This window comes from Corapipo altera, unplaced genomic scaffold (genome assembly GCF_003945725.1).
Source record: "Corapipo altera isolate COAL_440 unplaced genomic scaffold, ASM394572v1 23b, whole genome shotgun sequence".
NCBI lineage: Eukaryota > Metazoa > Chordata > Aves > Passeriformes > Pipridae > Corapipo > Corapipo altera.
In genome coordinates this window covers 3,745,709-3,766,355 of record NW_020884885.1, presented here as the reverse complement: position 1 = coordinate 3,766,355, position 20,647 = coordinate 3,745,709, and the positions used below count along the sequence as shown (strand labels likewise).

At 42.9% G+C, this 20,647-nt stretch overlaps 1 protein-coding gene and 1 long non-coding RNA gene across 12 annotated transcripts in view; one reads left to right on the top strand and one right to left on the bottom strand.

Moving 5' to 3' along the window:
• RAD51B (RAD51 paralog B) overlaps window positions 1-20,647 on the bottom strand; it is a 427,893-nt gene that overhangs the window by 97,834 nt on the left and 309,412 nt on the right. For 2 of the 11 annotated variants that reach the window (XR_003527485.1, XR_003527484.1), the window contains exon 12: window positions 10,827-10,946. The exons of the other annotated variants lie outside the window; for them this stretch is intronic. The gene's annotated coding sequence lies outside the window, so the exon portion shown is untranslated. The remainder of the gene's footprint in view (window positions 1-10,826; window positions 10,947-20,647) is intronic. 11 annotated transcript variants of the gene reach the window in all.
• The window catches only part of LOC113946620, a 38,439-nt gene continuing 29,731 nt past the window's right edge, over window positions 11,940-20,647 (top strand). The window contains exon 1 of the long non-coding RNA XR_003527489.1: window positions 11,940-12,035. This is a non-coding gene — a long non-coding RNA (uncharacterized LOC113946620). The remainder of the gene's footprint in view (window positions 12,036-20,647) is intronic.

Genomic DNA, 20,647 nt, shown 5'->3' with positions numbered 1-20,647 from the left:
GGTTTGTATAAAACACCACAGAGTAATGCTGGGGTGAGGATTCAGGAGCCCTGCCTCCCACCCTGGCACCACTGTGTACACCACTAGCCAGCCATCATTCAGGGCTCCGGTGCTAGCTTAACTTGTCTGGCTCAGTAATAATGAAAGGAAGAAAGGATTTTTCACTAGGAATTTGGAGTATTTTCTCATTATAACCAACCGGTATGATCAGAAAAAAGAGCCCTGATGCAATCCGTGGGCCTAGTTCTCACTCCCCTGCTGGCAGGGCCTGAAAAGACTGCTGGGGCCACAAGCCCCACTCCTCAAGAGGGGAGGGAGAGTGTGCAAAACCAGATCCTGTCCATCAGGTCTTGTATCCTGCCTTCAGCACTGCCCAGAACTTCACGGTTCAAGGAAAAGCAAACAAACAAACAAAAAATCCCCCCTGTTTCCCCCTTCCAGCACCCGTGGCCTGTGGTGCAGTAACCAAGGAAGCAGCTTGTCCCATTCCTGGCAGCCAGCCTTTCAAGCAGATGAAGATTGGGTCACGATAAACTCCAGCAAAAATCCCACCTCCAATATTGTTCTTCAGACCAAAACTAGAAAATAGGGTGGAATGGGCAGGAATTGGTATCTTAAGGGCCCTCTTGGCTGGAAACAAGGGTAGCTGAGAGCGAGATGTGGGGGGGAAGATAGCAGCCTAGGGGAAGTCAGCACACAGAGGGATAACGTGTTTTTCCAATGGCGCTTCAGCAGTGTGCCCAGGGTATGGATTACTGCCCACCACAAAAGCAAGTCATCGAAGGGGGATTTTCTTCTTTCCTCTCATAGTTACCCTTGACACTACAGCAGCAGCTGAAGGGCCTTCTTGAGAAGGCACAGCAGGAATAATCCCACAAGGTCGAGTGGCAAGGCCAGAGGCCGGAGGGCAAGGAAGGTCAGCACTAGGCAGGCACAATGTGGAGCTGCCGGAGCAGGCAGAAGGTCTGTTTCTGGGTCCTCCAAGCTCTGCTGCCAGAAACTTAAGATGCACTTTGGGAGACCCAGGGACGAGCCTCATGGTAACCAGCAGTAACAGACAGCTGACGGCAGCGTCTGTCCTGGGAACCGGAGCAGGAGCAGGGGGAGGAGAGGGCTCTGCACTTTGTCCCCACTGACGTGACTGTGTGTTGTTCTGCTTGCAACAGTGCAGCCTCAATGCACTTGTGGTTCCTTGTGCATTGAGAATCTATGCCCAGATAGAGAGGGGAGGTGCCAGGGGAAGTGAGAATGCTGTCAAGGTTTTGCTTGCTGCAATACACGTGTGCACTTTTTCCAATATAGATGAAAGAAACAATGCAAAGCCACAACACAAGGTTGCACCAAGGCCATTGGAAGTCCTGAACTGTGTGTTCCGTTCTGCCATGGACTTACTTGGCTTAATTTCTCTTTCACACACAGTCACAAGTCAGAGTAGATCTCCTGCTGTTGATGGAGTAACACCCCTGTACAACAGTCGCTACAGGTGACCAGACCTGCTGTGTGACTCTGCGTCTTGAGTCTTACCTACTACTGTTCCTGTAATAGGGATAAAGGCCACCATGCATGTCAACTCAGGCTGAAGGGGCACTTCGGGCACTCCTTCAGGTTTGTTGTGACCCTGAAAAGGTGCTGGGGGGGGGGGGGCAGAGTGGTTTGTACCACCCCATACACAAACCAAGGGCTCAGACAGGAATCACCTACATATTCCTTTCAACTCTAGTTTGATGTGTGGTACTTTCTCCTCTCTGCCACTGGATTTTATCTTCCTTTTTCACTTAAACACAAATAACTGGAATTGAATTTTCCTGCCTGTGATTACATAAGGTTGCTATGGATAAGCACTTAGTAGGTTCATTCTCCCTCTCCCCTGCCACCTATTCCTTCCATCAGGTTCTTTGTTTGGCCTTGTCATCACCTTGACATTACAGTCCACTTTCCAGAATACGTGAAACTTTGGTCACAGTGACACTCGAGGCCTTCCTAACAGCTCCTACACAAGCTCATCATTGCTAGTAACAGAGTGGAGGCAGTGAAGGCAGGAAGCATTTTAGCTGAGAGCCATGTTTGATCTGCCCAGTAGGAGAGGCCAGCCAGACAATATCACAGGCTTCTTGTACCAGATCATGCCAACAGTCTGTTTCCTGCAAAAGCCAACTCATTCAGAAGAAAACAAAAAACGTTAGCATACGTAGACAGTTGTAAAGCAGAGTAGACAGAAATATTCCTTTCTTTCCTTCCCTGACAGGGAAGCCAAAGATACACTGTTACATTAAGATTTTTTTCTGCCATGAATTTGAGCCTCCTTTTTTCCCCATCTGATTTCATTTATCTCACCATGGTTTCTGGCTAGTAGCAGAAGCAAGAATTTAATTTCAGTATGATATCTGGATCTGGAACAAAACTTTCTTAGAACACAGGAATGTTTGATTTTGTGTGTGTTTTGATTTAACCCATTATTTTGCTGCATGAATCAAATTAGAAATCTGAATACATGTCTGACAGTCCCAAAACTTAGAGCTGTGAATCCATTGCTTCATCTTTAGCAGAAAGAGAAACAGAAACCAAATAAAAGTAAGGAAAAGGGAATAAAAATTAAATTTACAAAACACTTTTCCGAGAGCAACTGCTAAATTTTACAAGAATGTGCTACCTGCAGTTTTGGAATATCACCTTTCAACTTAAGATATTACAGATCCTGGTTATAAGAGTGCTAATTTCCAGGATGCAAAGCTGGGACACAACAACTTCATTCCCAGTACTGCCAAGCACACTGGGATTTTTCCTTATCATATTTATCATCCAAAGAGAGAGAAATTCTCCTTTTTCCTGAAATTAACTCTTTGCCTCTTATAAGGAAGCCCAAAGAAGCAAGTTGGCTGCCCAGAACTCAGAGGCTGCAGAAATTGAAAGAGGAAAACATGAAGCACTACCTTTTCCTTGGAATGGGCACAGGCACGGCTTATTTTGGGCACAGGTGACTTAGGATTTGAAGATCATTGCTGTCATGCATTTCATTGCCATGCTTTTTAATTGCTTCTCTGCATGATCGATGAGGTTTTTTGTTGAAATGAGGTCACTGTGTTTTACCCTTTCCTCACATGCTGGGACTATTTGCTGTGTTGAAAAATATATTAACATCCTCTGAGCTGCGTCCTTGCACCATAAAGCAAAGCTGATTTTGGCTTCCTCCACTTGGCAATAGTAAAAGCCGGGAGCATTTGGGTGTAGGCTGCAATGGTGCACAGACTGCCCTACACTGTGCAGGCACCTCTCCTGGGCCACAGGGGACACTGGGAAACTTTGGCCTTGAAGGTATAGGGTAATGATGTGCCTCACCAGGACCCACCTCTCACACAGCCATCCCACACTGGAGGGTAAGAGGGATCCTGAGCTCACCTCTCTTGTGCAATTTCAGGGAGAGGCAAGGGCTCTGGACCTCTGCCTCTTGGCAGCACCACAAGATAAACCTGCCACCTTTGTAATTTCTACCATTCCATTCACCCTCCATGGAGTAGCTCTGGATGTGTGCTCTAAGCCGTACTTCTCGACCTCTTTCTTTTCAGTTCTCCTCATCCTCTGCACAAATAACTCCACTCTTTCAACAGCAGTCCAAGTAAAACTAAGAATTTTAAGAGAGGGAGGACACTGCTGATATGTACCCAGCCCAAAATATATCTGCCAAACTCTAGAGCCCTGAGCCAGCTGGAATGGGCAGAGTGGAAAGGGAAAGAGTCCTATGCCAATGCATTGCTCAAATTTGACTCAAGAGAAAAAAGCCTTTAATGTGACAACACAACAGGGCACCACTTCCCATTTCCACACAACCAAAGTCTCTGGACAGCTTTGATCAGCTGCAATGTGTAACGTTCAGTGTGGCTTCAGTCACTCAGCCTCCCAAGTCAGCCCTGGAAGAAAAGAAAAAAACAGATACATGCATTTGCTCCTTCCCCTAATCTGAACTTGACAACCATTTATGGCCTCCCCCAAAGACGGGCTGATCTCTTGTCCCTGACCTTTGCTGTAAACTCCAGCATTGTCATTATCTCCATTAGAGCCTCCTGAGTCTGTTCTATTGCCCTCTGAGCCTGGCACTGGCTAAGGACACACCAAACAGCACTAAGTAAGGGGCTCTGTTTACATGGCAGAGACCCAACAACTCATCAAGCCCCTTAAAACCCATGAGAAGACATTTGAAGAAAGCAGGATTGCTGCAGTAACAACATTGTTTGTTCTGACCACTAACCTCTCCGGCTCCACAACAGCAACATGGTGAAGACATTTGATAAAGAAGTGGGACTTCAATAAAATAACTCCTGTGCTTGCCAAACACTAATCTCAGTCCCTTTGGAAGGCTCTCCCTGGAGTTCATGGTCATATCCTGACATGTAGGGTGTTCCACAGCTGGGCGCTCTCTGTGCCTTGTCCCTTGTGCTCTCCAGTCCCTCGTTTTTTGGGAATTAGAGCCTGGAGAGGTCAGAAGCTCCAATCACATCAAATGAAGCTATGGTAGACATCCCTAAATTATTAATGTCTTTAAATAATAAGTGCACTCGGGAACCAATTCAGCCTCCAGCACACAGGCTGTGCATCAACACAGTCCCAGAGGAGTCACAAAAAAAAAAGCTCACTAAGGACTGTGAAGCAGCAGTTCTGTTTGCACTGACATATTTGTCTCTCCCATGGACAGAGGATACACACAGTCATGAATCACTGTTTTTGTAAGCATGTCCACTCTTCTCTTGCTGTTTCAGCCACTCCTTGTCCCTGAGAGACACAGCAGTCCTAACCAAAAGCTCCAATTTATTAACATTTAAGAAGACAGTCTTGCAAACTGTGAGAAGACTGCGAGATAACCTTTCAGTTATATGGCAAGAGAATCATACCTCCACATATACAATTTTGCTTTAGTAAGGACTCCGATTCTGTCACTGGAAAGACTGCAATTCATTAACAGAGCTCTGCTACGTACACTTTGATATTTATCTTTAACCATATCCCTTTAAAACTAACCTTACTGACAGCTTACTTCTGTAAGCTTCCATTTTTTTATTGATTTAGTTTCATCCCCCTATGACTGCAGTGGCTTCTGCCTCTGGCTCCTCTGGCTACAGACTACTGCCACAATGGGCCTGCAGATAATAACTCTGATTCAGATGTTGTGTTTATTAACAGTTTGCTGTTTTCATGCAGCTTTAATTTTGTACCAAGAGGAACTGATGCTGATTTTTGCTCCTGTTTCAACATTTAGCAGATGCATGAAATTCCACATATTGTAGGCAACGGGAAGAAAGCTCTAACTTCAACTGTTTAGGATGTACATGCAAAACAACACAATCAAAGTACATGCTTCTCCTGTTTACCTCCTCCACACGTTAGTTCTTCTGCTCGCTTTCTCTACTCTTCTGGGAACGTATCTCTTTCATTTCTGCTCATCTCTCTCCCACACCCATAGGCATGCACTGATTTGTTATTGCTAAGTCACTTGCGATTACAGGTCTGGATAGTTAGTTTATTGCAGGGTTGTCCTCGGCTTGATAGGCTGCTCGCTGTTTTGTTACTACAGTGCTAAAGCCTCATTCCTCCAGTTTGCTCTCTTTCACACACACAGCCCCCCCCCCCAAACCACCACAAAATATTTATTTTGAAATGGCAAACACAAAAATTGACTTGGAGTTTGCAAACAATTCAAAAGGGAATGTGGGAAAAGGGGGTTACAGGTCCTGTAAATGCAGCCTCCTTTGCCCCGCCTAACTTGTCTGAATGTTTGCCATTTTTTCTGTGGTACTGGCATATAAAGCTTCAAGTGCCACAAAAGGTGCATGTCCATTTACTTTGCTTGGCTGCAGAAACTCAGGCACTGCATAATCATCTGCAAAGCTGTTAGCTGGAGCTAGGGAAAACTGCTGGTCCTTTTTGGCTATACAGACTTTGACAATAGCTGTTACAAGTTAGATTTGGCTCTCAGCAATAGGCAACAAACACAAAGAACTGAAAACCTCTAAAAATTATTACTGATGTATTTACACTTATCAAATATAATAGCAAACCCCTCCCCTGAAATGTGTTTCAGGCCTCTTTCAAAAAAGGGGAATTTCAAAAGCAAACCTACACCTACCCTCACAGCAGACAGAATTTCCGTTCTGTTTCGAAAAGTCCTGTGTATACCCCTACTGCATTCCTGTTCTTCCCCCTCCCACCAAAAAAAAAGAAGGCAAACTTCTGGGCATAGCTTAAAAGCCACAAAACTTCCTCCATGTGTGTATTCTCCAGCTCCACTGTAGATATTTGGAGTTACATAAAACTGGGCAGTTAGTGCTTCTGGCAGCTGAAAAATTACAAAGTTCAGGGACTGAGGAGGGCGTAGGCCAAGCTGAAGTTTTCCAGAGAGCAATACCAGATGGTGCGGAGGGAAAAAATCTTCTCTTTCGGCTCAGGAAGGTGAAGTTAGAAGCTCTGAACCTTAAAAAAATTTCAGGGAATATTCTCCATTCCCTGTTCTCTGTGAACATTGGTATTGGCAGTGCTGGTTATCAAGCATGACTTGGACCTTAAAAAGCAATGAATGTGCCTTTTTGTATGTGGCGAGTCAAGGCCTTTACAGTGACACGGCAGAGAGTGACTGCTGCAGTTAACCCCTGTTAGCCAGAGCGGTGCGAGCCTTCTCCCTTATGAACCAGCAGCATGTTTCCATTTCCATTTGGACAGTTGATGCATAAGGATGAGATCAAAGTGCATCATAAACTGCAAACTACCAAACATGCTCCAAGTCAGTACAGATACAGTAGAATATGGTTTTGTGTTAGAACATCTGTTTACTGTGATGATGCTAAATTTAACTGTTAAATTTAAATTATGTCTGAAAACAGCCAAATCCAAAGATTTGGACTTAAAATTATGCAGGTGGGAAGAGTCATCCTTCTTATCTACTCTGAGTACTAAATAGTGTGTGTGTTAGCATGTGTTGTAAGATGCTGGAATTCTTCAGTGTCAGTAGTCCCAACTGTGTTTTAAAACATCCTGCCTAGTCAGACTTAATTTTCTACCTCTGGACAAGGTTTGAAAACATGCTTTAAACTGTGACAAGCTGTGATCACACTAAGGGCAAAAGCTTTTAACCATGTGTTCGTTAACAAAGACTGCTATACTGTGTCCAGTCTTACAGCATACACTGCAAGAAAGACATTTGCAAGCTGAAGTGAAGTCCAGTGGAGTGACTCTAAAATGGTTAGGGGCTCGCATATAAGAGAGGTTGTGAGAGCTCAAATTCTTCAGCCTAGGGAAGGCTAAGGCAGGAGACTTTGTATAAGAAAAAAGAACTTTTTTATTTTAATGGAAATGCTGATAAAGAATCCAAATTTAGATGCTTTTCAGAAGATAATTTGTCTACTAAGATCTACAACTACTTACTTCACACGAGTGAAACCCAGTAATTTGATTTTTGATTCTTTTAACTATTTGATATGGAAACCAGCCCAAGTGGCCTAGGGAGGAGACACCATATATGACACGTTATGAACTACTACAAGCAACTGATTCATATTGTATTAAGGATGGAAATTTGTTTTAAAGACAGAATTTTCTGCACAGTGTCATCAGTTTTCAACAAAATAGGCACGGCAAGGTCAACTCTGTTTACCTATTTACTATGAATACAACAGACGAACTTCTCTAACTCAGCATGGAATCAGTCAGCTAACTAAATAAAGTAACTACTTATGTGCAGTGCGGTCTTGGTCAAGTCACTCAAAAGCTTACCACTTAAGATTATGGTTCTGCAGCAGTCTAAATTAAACTAACAGTTGGGTTATGTGGTCCAACTCTGGCTATGTGTTCCCATTCCTCCCTTACACCCAACACATTGCTCATTACACTATTCACCAAGCTGTTTCCCGATCTAGGTGAACACAAAGATCACCTAACAAAAATGAACACAGTCTTTTGTACAAACTAGGATCACAATAATAGCTAAAGCTACAGGTAAGAAATGACATTTAACTTCAATTTCCCTTTTAATTTTAGACAAGTGCAATTTTCCTCAGATTTGGGAGCTGCGGAGATTGGGAAGTTTTGGAAAATTTGATAAAATGCTCATTCTTATATGCAACATAAAATTTCAACATGCTTTCTGTGTTATTGTCACTTCACGTTTCTTAGGAAAAAGTTAAAGTGAAAATTAATGAAATTCAGTGAATGTCTGCTGGAAAACGTTTTCTTTATAACGAAAACATAGGTATGCCATGACAATACTTAGAATGGAAGGCAGAAAGCATTTCTTAGAGAACATTATGTAATTTGTTACTTAGATGTCATTAGGCTACATTTAAAAAAAAAAAGAAAGACCAGACATACCAAATAAAAATTAGGAAAAAGCCCTTTTTTTTCCCCGTTGTAGTACAGCTTGTAGGATCCAGGGTTCTGACCCTGTTAAGACCCTCAGTCTGGCAAGCAACTATTGCAAGCCACAGCTGCACCAAAGCTCTCTCCCTCTGTGCTGGAGCCCCCTTGCAGACTACAGTGATCTGCACAAGACAATTTTTTCCCTCTCTGTCTGGAATCTGGTAATGACCCCCTGCAACTTAACTGCTCTCCTCACCAGCCTTTTCTCCAGGCTATGTGTTGACCTGGCAAATGCTTCTAGCTGCAAGGAGATGAAAAGAAGGTAAGGAAAAAATGGGGGGAAAAAAACCCCAGCCCTGCAGATGAAAGTCTGAGGCAGTGTTTTCCTTTCCAAAGTGCTGCTACATTCCCATAAGCTTGTGGTTTCCTGCGTTCTGTTAGAGGCCTTTTTTTCTTTTTTCTTTTTATAAATCCTTCTGGTGATATCTGAAGAGGGAAAATATCCAGCACTAACAGGAGGCCTTTTGTTCTATTCGTTTCTAAGTGGACTTTAACCCAGTTACTACAGAGTGAGTCACTGTAGAAACAAATAAAATAAAAGCTCTCTGTTTTGTCCCTCTGGACAGGTCAGGGACATGTGAAGTTCTATTCTCCCTCATCTGTTTTTTTGAAAGCAGTACTAGACCTGGCATTGCACTGCAATAATAATGAACACAGTTTATGGCTGTTCTTTTTTATATGTCCTGGCAACCCCTACAGAGCTGATATTCCAATAGAGCCAGCATTTCATTAACAAAATAAATGCACAGGGGCTTATCTTTGGGTAATGAGATGAAATTAAACCAGAGAAAGGCTGGCTACTGGGGCCCAGTAAGATGTAAGTGTAAAACATATGGGTGAATACCTGAGTTATTTTGGTACCTTGTCAGATCTCAAATATTTTGGTGACTCACAGCAAATAACTGCTTGTCACTGAATATGACTTTAAGATTCTCTTAGTATCAGGCTGAATTTTAGGCTGAATCTGACGGTTGAATTTTGGTCATTTGTTGCAGTTCTGATTGCTATGACAAGTTATACCCTGTTACCATACATCAATTTTAGGATAAATCATTACATATTTAGATCCCAACCACCTAAATTAAAACATCTAAGAGAAAAGGAAAAAAAAGGCATCCTATGCATAGGCCTGTGATTCTCTGGGTTTACTGATCTCTGGAGGCTCTGGAAAGTCTGTGTACAAGATTGCTCCTCCTCTTTCCCCCCTTCTCTCATAAGCCTGCTTTCACTGAAAACCTTTTTAACTCTTTAGTGTCCCCTTACTACTGAGCTCTGAGCACTCCCAAAACAGGTGCCTGTTGTGGCTGGCAAGTGCAGAAGCTGGCTATATGCTTGTTTTTGCCCCTCTTTGTTCCCTCCCCTACAGCTGCTTACTCAGTTACTTATTTAAAGCCATTGTGCTGTTTTCCAACAGCCTTCTTTTTGGTCTAGGGTAGTCCAGTTTGTTTGTAAAGTGGGGAAGTTTAATTCTGGGAACAAGTTAGTAGGAGGAAGAAGTAGTAGTAGGAAGTACTTAGTACTCGTAGAAACACATTTTTCAGCAGGGGAATGGGCCTTCGTGTAAAGCTAGGACAGTGACAAACAGCAACACTTAGGAGAGAGGATTTTGTACAAGAATATGACCATGCAGTGCTGCATAGAGAACTAAACACAGGTAAAGCCAAGACTGTTCTGGGCAACGGGTGTGAGTCAGCAAGAGTTTCACATGTGGCTAGTATTGTGCTGGGCATGGGAGGACAGAAAGCACAGAAGCAGAGGACTATACTGATGCCAGAGTCAGTGTGCAGAGTCAGGACTGAGCTCAGCACCATGCCAGGCTTCCTGCTGCTCCCCTTTCTCTCTTCTATTTCCCAGCAAAATTGTCATCCTACAGCCACAGCACTCTGGGACTGTGTGCCTGGCACAAGTGGCAAATGTTCCCACACCTGCTCAGAGCTGTGTGGAAACACTGTCCTAGCTGCTGAGGTTTGCTGGAGAAGTATTTTGATCATGCCTCCTTCTCCTGGTTCCATTTCTTGTGTGTCTTAATGTTCCTCAACTCTGAAACAGTCCAGAAACAGTTGGTCAGCCCCTTATGCTGTGCCAGAACAGAGCTTCTTTTAGCCTTTTACTCGTAGTAAAAGAGTAAAATGCACATCAAATGAAAAGTGAATATGAACTGTTAGGCTATTGATTTCTTAACACACCATATACTGTCTGCAGGAACCTATCAGTCTACACAAGCTGCAGCAGTTCAGCAAAGGCTCTGTGATCTTGGTGCTACCCAGCATCATTATTCTTACCTAACTTTTCCTTTGATTTAATTTGCAACAGGCATAAGAGACCAAAATATGGTCCAGGTTTAACATAATTTCAGAGCATAGGTGTCTGCATTACTCTTTCCTTGTTATAATAGCAGCAAGGGAAACACAGACAGATTCTTCCCTTACCTTGTTCCTTGCTACTACAATATCAGGGTTTCACTGGGATGGTCCTCACATCACTTGGGCCAAGAGAAAAAACGCAAAAGCAATTCTATCCCAACTAGAGACCTGGAGGGGTTTCAGAGCCTGTCAAGAGCAAGTAAAGCAGCAAATCATTCTGAAGTTCAGATGGCAGATTCTTTGGAACAGTTTCCAAGCAAATTTATGTTCATTTCTTGGCTGAACACAACTTGAAAAAGAAATTAGAATGGTGAACATGGGGAGAAATTTGCGATCAGCAGAAGTAAAACATCTGTTTTACCGGAGACAATTGAACTCCAGATGTTGTCAAAATAACATAATTCTAGAAGTGCCAACCTCTTTGTGGGCTGCTCTGAGAAAGGTCATGTCACTGAACTCTTGGTGACTGAATGGCTTTTGTACTGGAAAATCCACTGCCAGATGTGTAGTGCATGCTGGAGCTTGATGCAATTTGCTTTGCTATCTCAGTCAGAGGGAAAAAAGAGATCACAAGGAGACACCCTACTTTAGGAGAGTAAGCTGGTATCATAGATCCTGCACAAGTTGTGCTTGTTCTCATTTCTACTGAAACATGTTGAACATGTTCACTGCTACAGAATGTTTCCTCAAGTTGTCAGTGAGATAATCAAATACCTTTACCTCAGCCTGATTGGTTTACGGGAATGGCACTCATCAATGTAAGTACAGGTTACAAATCAGAGTCAACGTTGAAACAGTCTTTATGTTCCTCTGGAGGACATCATGCTACTGAGATAAGCACTAACCTAAGTTCTTGCTAGAGTATTCCATGTATAGTGTAGGCAGAAGGAAAATATTTGAATCTCCTTTCAGTACAGAGTTCTTTCCCAGTTCTGAGCACTAACAACTTGGCTCCTTAGATGTACTATCAATTCTTTTGCCTCTTAACCATCGAGTCTCTGACACCAATAAAATTATGACCACCAATTGTAGAAGCACTGTAATGCTCACATTACGTGTCATCTGTTTCCCTTCTCTGTTTCACACATAGAGCCTGTAGGCTGTGTTTGTGCATGTGACAGAGGGAGGAGAAATAAATGACACATGATTCAAGGGTTACAGTAAGACTATGTGCATCTGCTTTGGGACACAACAGCACGGCATAAATGAGTGCAGTGTGTTTGTATGACATGGAGGCACATGACTATGCACACCACTGGGCAGCTCTGTAAAGAGGTCAGTGGAACTGATTTTCTTTTGTAAAAGCTGCTCTCCCTGCCAGAATTTTCCTTTTCTGTCACAACTCTTGCTTTGCAACATAAGAAGATTCTCAGTGAAATCTGTTTTCTTGACACTACAGATACCAGGAAAGCTTAAGAATTTTCTGTGTATCATCTTATGCAGAGTTAAAATGTGCAGCAATGACATGCAGCACATTATATAAAAACTTGATTAGAAAATGGGTTTAAGCAATAGAATATAACTCGTACCCATCTGTCATTCAAGAAGGGATGCACAAAAGACCCTGTCACTTAATTCAGTAGGGTGATCAGTGGGTCTGCCTGGGAATGTACTTATTTACAAAAGGGCACATTATGGCTTTAGAGTTTGTTGGAGTGAAGCAGGCTTAAATGTGAGTGTACATATGAACCGTTCTATTTTATAACTTGTAAGTTGCTCTTTCCGATGTACTCCACCCTCCAGTGACCTTTTGCTCAGAAATTAACCTAATCCACACACTAACTGAGCTTCCCTCCTTATCACTATCACCAAAAGCTTTCTGCATATTTGCATTGAACACAAAACTTCAGTTACTCATCTATTTTTATAACTCCTGAAGTCAGTTTATGATGAGTTTTACCAGTTGCTTACAGCAGGTTGCATTGCTTACATTTAGTAGGTAGTATGGTCAGGTATGAGTTCTAAAAAGATTTTGCATCAACAAACAAATAATAAAAAAGTGCAGAAAGCAATTTGAGCAGAGGACTTAATTTCTGCTAAGACCTTTGACAGCAGATTCATTGGCTTCCAGCTGATGAGACAGACTTTCAGCTCCTTGCTGGCTTTATTCTCACATGATCTGAAGGCATTTGGATAGTGCATTTTAAACCAATTGGTTGTTTTCTCAGAGTCTACATAGAGGTCGGGGAGAAAGGGGAATATCTTTCTTGCTAATGTTAGCCAGACAATGGCAGCTTAACTGTAAAGCCCCCTAAAAGAGAATAAGCCTATTGTGTTCCCAGTGTGTTTCCCACATTTCAAAGGCCACTAAGTAGCACCAGCATCTTTGCCTCTGGGTTACTGAGAAGACAGACTCTTATGCTTATTAAATGATGGCTTTTCCTAATGATTTGAAACAAAAAAGGCACACACATACAAAACCAGAGATGGGCACATTTAAGGCTTCTCCTGCCACAAGGTCAAACACATGAAAAGACACAAAAAAAAGTTTGGCCCCAAGATACCAGAGTAGACCCACTTCCCCATCTCTCCCACACTGGCCCTTACTCTATTTTCTGCTGCAAGAGCCCCCCGTTCCTGCACAATTAAGCTCAGCACCAATGGCAATTCTGCTGCCTCTCCTTCCACTTGGCTTCACTGCTGAGAAAGGAGTTTGTTCAGCGGGGAGGTGGGCACTGCTGCCTGAATAGTCTCTGAAGCATTCATTATCTCCCACCTAATTACATGGCCAGCATAGTGGTGGTGTTGTGGGAACATTGCATCACATTAATCAGCAAGGGGATGTGCCAAGATGAAAGGGTCCCCTTGTGTCTGCTCTTGGCTGTGGAAAATGGGCAGGAGGGTGGGGGAAGGAGCGGGGTATTTATCAAGTGGCAAGTAGGGAAGGCACAGCGGGTGCACCCCAGCTTAGCCTGGCCAAGTCACCATCTTCCCAGGTCATGCTTTTGCAGAAAATACACTTTCTGTGCTCGTGCATGGTGATGGATCAATAGCTTTGGAGGCTGAAATCCTTCACCACAGCACAGGTATGAGCAAGAGCTGTAAGGTGACACACCACTCAGTTGCTCCTGGAGGGAGTGGGAGATGATACTCCATGGCCTGTCCTGCTCTCAGCCTGCTATGATCAGAAATAAGACCACCAGTTTGTACAGACTCAGATTTAGCTGCAACCTGGCCACAAAGCTTCACAGAAAGTCACTCTCCCCTGAAACACCCTCCACTCATGCTCTCCTCCAAGAGTCTCCGAGTCAGATGTTAAATAGGAGTCGTGACGGGCCTCCTGCATCAAAGTCAAGCTAATACACAAAAGCAAAAGTTTCATTTCCCAAAGCCTGCTGGTGAGAACACCAGTTCACCCACACAGTATAATTTTTAAATGGACTCTTGAAATCTGAGAAGCGATCTCATTTCCTCCTATCTTTGTCCCAATTGCAGGACATTTGAAAGGCTTTGTAAGGCTTTGCATAGATGTTCCTCTGTGTGTTTGGGCTGGGGGGAGGGTTGAGGCATCCACACTGTAGTTGTTTGGCACTCTGCAAAATACTGGGTCAGACTGGAATATAAAATGACTGTCTTTGGCCGAGCTGCTTACTGCTGTGAGATGCAAAGCAGCCCTCTAGAGAGAATACAGAAAAGTAACAGAAAAATGAAGACATTACAAATGCGGTTCTTTGCATTGGTTAGCCTCTTCCATTCAATTTTGATTCAGTCAGTTTACATCAGATCTCTTTAAAATCCTCCAAGGACAAGCAGTAGCTAATGCTCAACTCTCTTCCCATTTGGCTTCCTGCAGGCCTTCTGTCCCTCACAGTTTTTCTGCACTTGAACTGTGCTGCAGGTGGAATTCAATTGCTTGAAATGGAAGTGTCTTGCATCCAAACCCCATTGTTTTTGCAATGCATCTGGCTTATTAATGCAGGCTATTAAAGCCACTTTGGAAGCCAATTTACTGAGATGCAGATAAGTTTATCTGCCACAAACTAGGTGTGAATGCCAGTTATTCCTGCAGTGACTGTTGCCAAGTCCTCCCACTAGTATCCCATGCTGGTTTGGGACAATTGGGGCAGCCTGCTTATCTGTGTGCCACCTGTTGTGTTGGAGTCACCCTGACCCAGTGCCACCTTTCTATTCAAATACTGTTGCCAAGTCAGGTGGTGCTCTTTGGCTTTCAGAACACAGGGAGCATTGCTTATGCGATGCTGGATGGTCCTATACTAACAGGCTTGACTTCATTGCCCTCTGGTGAGAGGAGTATATACAACAGGGCCTATCAATTTTTTTTTTTTGAGGGAGACCAAATGGGACCTGCTGAGGTCACAAGCAGCAATCAGACTGAGGAAGGGAAAACTTCCAGTTGACCTTGTTGCATATAACATAAACTGAGTGTATGAAGAAGGAGAGAACATTTAATATAGCTCAGCTCCAGATATCATCTCTCCATCTTGGGCTTTTAATGGCTAGTGTTGCTCTGGTTTGTTTACCTCTGCTTCTTGATCTTTGGGCACAAGAGAAAAAGAATGGTGACTGTGATACAGAGTATGTTTAAATCCAGCATAAGGACTGCATGGCCAAGCAGCTCTCTTAGTCCCACTGTCACAACCCGTTTCATTTCCACTCTTGTTCCAGTGCTAGAGATCCACACTAGAAAAGAGCATCTCAGCTTAGCTTCCATATTTACCAGGTTTTAACAGAATTCTTCCTCTGCCACTTGGGCACAACATCCTTTAAACAAATTAACTTAGAGAGCTGTATATGCACTTTCTAGCTCCTCTCCTCTGCTATGTCTTTGGCTGACAAATCTACCTTGAAGACACGACCCTTGGTACTTTATTAACCTTTCCCTCAAGTCACCAGGACAGTGGCGCTCTAGCCACCTCCTTCCCAACAGAGATCCAGAACTTTCACAAGATTAAGAGCATTTTTCCAGGGCCATACTCACTAAAGACTGATAAAACCCATGGGACTGGAATCCCAACCCCAAGACAAAGCACAGTTTTACTCCTAGTAGTATTAAGGTTACTATTTGAACAAGAACTAGCTGTCTTTTTCATCTCACCTTTGCCTGACAAAAGTGAGATACTAAACTTCAATCACTGCAATGTATGCTGTGCTAAAGCCAGCAGGTTTGCCTCCTGCTTACACTAGCACCTGACCACAGGTACGAGCTTGCATGCACACTGCAGTTGGTTTTGGAAAGTGGCTTTTGACTTGTGTTTTACCACCGCTTCTAGTTACTCCAGGACTTGAGCTTTGTTTTGGCCTATGAGTCAGGGCACTGGGAAGACCAAATGCAATTGTGGCAAATGAAGAGCTCTAGAAGAGGCCTAGGGTAAAAGTCAGTCCGGTTTCAATCTCCTCCACTTTCACGTGCCCCTCTCACTGCCACATTTATGGTGGTTTACGTGAGACACTCCTGCAGCAACTTCTGTGTAGTAAGAACTGTGCAAATCACAGCATTTCTTCCAGTTTTGGGAATGTAACTTTGAAACAACTTTTTTTCCCTAGAGACAGCAGAAAGGTGATAGTACAAAACAACTACAGAAATTTCTTGGTTTGACACAAAATTTCATTGCTTCTGAAGAGGAAAATCAACACCACAAACATTCCCCCTTCCAGAAGAGGGAAGGAGAATGGGGCAAGTGACTGCTCCACACAAAGTTCTCCAGCCCTGAAATGAAGTATCTCCAAAGGTCTGTGTGCCACTAAGGCACATCTGCAAAGGCCACGACAAATCCCAACACAGTTAAGTTCTGTTTCACAGTTTCAGCCACACTCTTCATGTGACAGTTTTCTTTACAATCCCATAGTATCTCTTTCTCACCTGGAATCATCAACTCTGTTTTTTCTTTCTCCTTGTTTTGGCCTCTGGTTTCCAATGGACTGTTAACCAAGAACGTCTTTTCTCCCTTGTATCTATGTTTCTGTCAACGCTGTTTTACATATTCTACTACAAAAAATAAAATCAAACTTCAGCTGCATGAAAAAAGGATTCAAACTATTTGACAGTAACTGCAGCATTCATGCCTATCTCTCACGGGTGCCAAAGGTGACTGGAATTTTAGTAATTGAATAGATAGATAAGATATGGGAGGTTATTTGATTTAGTATTTGGCTGTACCATGTTTCTAAAACACTGTGCAGCTAAAAAATGCTAAAGGTCACATGATATGTTTCTTTTGGTAAACGAAACAACTTTTTCTAAAGTGATATGCTCATTCCAGGTGCAATTATCATATTTTTAAGACTTTGTTGCAAGTTCCCGTTTAAAGGAAGATCTTACCCAACAGCTCTAAGGTGATTTTAAGTAATTTCCCTCCCTTCACATGCCTACACTAACGCCAACAGGGCTTACAAGGAAATCCCAACAGGCAGACTGCTATTCAGTCCGTTTCTGCATTTCTAAGGCTCATCGACCTTTCTTTTGTCAGATAAAAGCTTCCCATCTCTTTAAGCCCTTCATTCTTGCAATAGTCCCACAGAAAAGTTGACACCCTTTGCAAGGATAGTGAAAAGCAGCTTGTCGGCCCTTCCCAATAGGCCAGGCTGGAGTTGTTTTAGCCTGTTTAAATCTCTCCCCTATTTATATGCTAATGTTCTGGTATCAGCAGAAAGTACAAACAGTGTTGTTTACAGCTCCCTATAGTCTGTGAGCATCAAGCTGCCAGGAGAATACTGCAAAGAGATGTATTTATTGACAATAAAAATGGTCACTTCTAAGACTATGAGAAACAAAACTGAACTGTAAAAATGCAGTGTCAGCCAACAATATAACCATACAAAACAGGACTGGCAAAAAGCCATTAGCCAGGGGGTCACTCATGGGCTCTGGAGAGCTACGAGATTTCATACTTAATACCGAGAGATCTGGGGAGACCTTCAGCACAGAGACCTCTGAGAAAAGAGAGTATCAAGTTCCTTGGCAAGGCAGCTTACATGCTCCATTTGCCATTATTGCAGATTTTTGTTAGTGGATAATGGCTCATAGCTTGGCTCATAGCTCTCCTGGATCCTGAAGTGAATTAAACTCTCCTAAGGAGAACAACATGGTCTAAAGGAGCAAGCACAGGAATTCTTGTGTTCAGATCTTGTCTCTCCATTTTGTGGTGACTCTTTATCAGAAGAGCACTACGTCTTAAAAATAACAGTAACAGTAAAACCAGGCAGCAGTGAGGATGTACATCAAAGATGTTTGTGCAATGTCAAGCTCTCCGAACATTAGGGCACAGACCTTGTCTCTTCTTTACATTAGTGAACAAAATGTTGACAATTGCAATGGCATTCCCTGTTCAAAACCAGGGAAATACCTGCTCACATCAACAATGCATTATCTTCCAGTAAATACATACTTAAGAACCTTAAAAAAATTCCTCATTTTCCACAATGCCTCCTGTGTGCAATTTGCACACAAATGCAGCTACTGACAAAAGATGCTGCACTGGTTGACTTCACAATCCTTATAGTATTGCTTTCTACTGAAAGACGGAAAAAGATGGGGGCCATCAAACTTTAACTCACATTCTCCTACTGTATATATGTTTCAGTTCTCACCAGGTGAGACTCAGCTCTCTACTTCCAGAAGGGAAAATGCAGGAGACTTCAGTGGGGGCTCTTGTGAGTCCATGCCACCCAGGTCAGCTGAGCTGCATCCAGTGCCTGCACTGACAATACTGCACTCTGCTCTCTTCAGAGCTGGGCTCCAGCGGCCAGATGACCAGTCCAGCCTGTCCCAGTGATCCAAAGTTACATCACACCCACCAGTACCACTGCCTCTCTTGCTGGGTAGTCTCTGACAAGGTACCAAGAAAGGACTGAGTCTTTTTTCTTGCCCTCACAGTCCTGCAAAAGCAGTGCAGAGGCACCTGGGGAGGACAACATATACTTGCTTGGCTGTTACTAGAGAAGTATACATACACAGTAAATAAAAGGAAGTCACCTACTTAGCAACTTTTTATCAGCAGCACTGAATTGATGAAAGAGTAAAATGCTAAGAGGACCACTTGCAATGACATTGTGCCTTGTCAGAGCAGTACAGTCACAGAAAGAGTGTGAGGTGGTGAACAATAGGAGTATTATATTGGCAAAGATGTGCTTTTCTTCCAGTGGGAATTCAGTTGCTAAGTGCATCAAGAGGATTTACAGCAACCCTTTGCTGTAATAACTAAACATAGGCTTGCATGAAAATCCTACATTTGGCTGTGGCATGCTAGCTAAACTACTCTGTCTCCTTCTAGTAGTGTGTTCCCAAAGAAGGAAACAGCTTATTTCTGCTACTATATTACATCTGAAATCAAGTAGGAGTCTGGTAGTGCCATGCCAAATTTTCCAATGCAGAAAGTTTTTCTGTCTCCCAAGTTAAAGTAATCTGCATGTGGTCTTGCACATATTATTTACATCATCTTTTTAAGAAATTTAATCTAGCCAGTTTTGAGCTTTTAAGTTTTGCTGTATAACGTAAAAGGGTTAAGTCTATGCAGACTGCATCAGGTGCTCCTCATGCATTACACCGAACATTTTGCAGGATTACAAGTGCTTATCAGCAGTGCAAATAAACCAGCCCAGTGCTTTTATTCTACTCAAAACTGTCTGAAATGTGTTCACTTCTAATAACTGACAGCTAAACCACTAAGCCAGGTGGGGATGATGCCTGTTGGAGCCGTTTTGAGCTTCAGCAGAAGTTTCTAAATCTCCTTCCATTACTTCTTATTAATTACCATTCTCTAAGCACCATCAGTAATGGTGCTTACATAGCAAGGCAGCTCCATAGCAAGGGGTTAACTTTTAAGCAAAAGGCATATCAATTAAAACCACAGTATGAACAGTGAGAGAGATCTTGAATCTGAAGCCAAGAATTAAGATTCTTGTATTTATATTTTTGGCATCTGTATCTGAAAAAAGACAGAGGCCTATAAGTGTTTCTAAGGGTAGGTGGGTGTTTTGGTCAAGGAGAAAGCTGACACATCTAAAACTAGGTAAAGAGAGAACTGTAGATGTACTTCTTTGAGATACATCTACCGAAATAATAATAAAGAAAAGGCTAGAATGTAGTCTTACATAATTCATTGCTGCTGGGACACGGGCCGGGAGGGAAGAATGGAAAAAACAGTCCATAAAGATGCCAATAGTTTCTAAGCAGAAACATCTGCTGAGGTCTTAAAAACGGTCAGGCCTGCAGCAAGCTCAGCAACAGGAAAGCCTGCAGTTGATCACTCCTACCCTCATCAGCCCCATGAGCTCCTACCCCTGAGACTGGATTGGAGCTTGGAAGATAGCTGACACTATGAATCAAACACAGCTCCTTTCTTAAAGGGGAAAAGGGGAGGAAGAGAGAATCAGGATGGGTGCCTGGGGAAGGCAAATGATTATTTGGAATGGAGGTATTCAGGAAGAGTTACGAAAGAGTAAGGGAACATGCCAAGGGAGACGCAGTGGCTTATCCATGCTGTCCCATTGGGGGCCTATATGCTGAATTTCCATTGCTCTGTCCAGTCTAATTTTAAATGTCTCAAGCAAAAGGCCTTGCTCCCCTTGGGAGACTATTGCAAAATCTCACAAATCATCTTTGCCTTTTACATGACTGCCTCTTCCTTTGTGATAGTTCATTTAATTTTGCTTTCTCTTGATATTCAACAGTGCCCCTAGACATATCAGTTCCAAACAGCAATTTCTTCTTCCTGAAAGCATTTGTTCCTCTCTGCTGTCTTCTCTCAAGAAAGGAGTTATCTTAAATATCTGTGGAGACTACATTTTGTTCATCTCTGCATTTTCCAGCAGGAAGGGAACACGGATCTGCTGGATCTTAGAAGGATCAATGATTGGGGGGCCTCAGCTGCTATATTACAGGAGAAGTATACACTGGCAAAAGTTCTTATAAAGTATGGTTTGAAGCC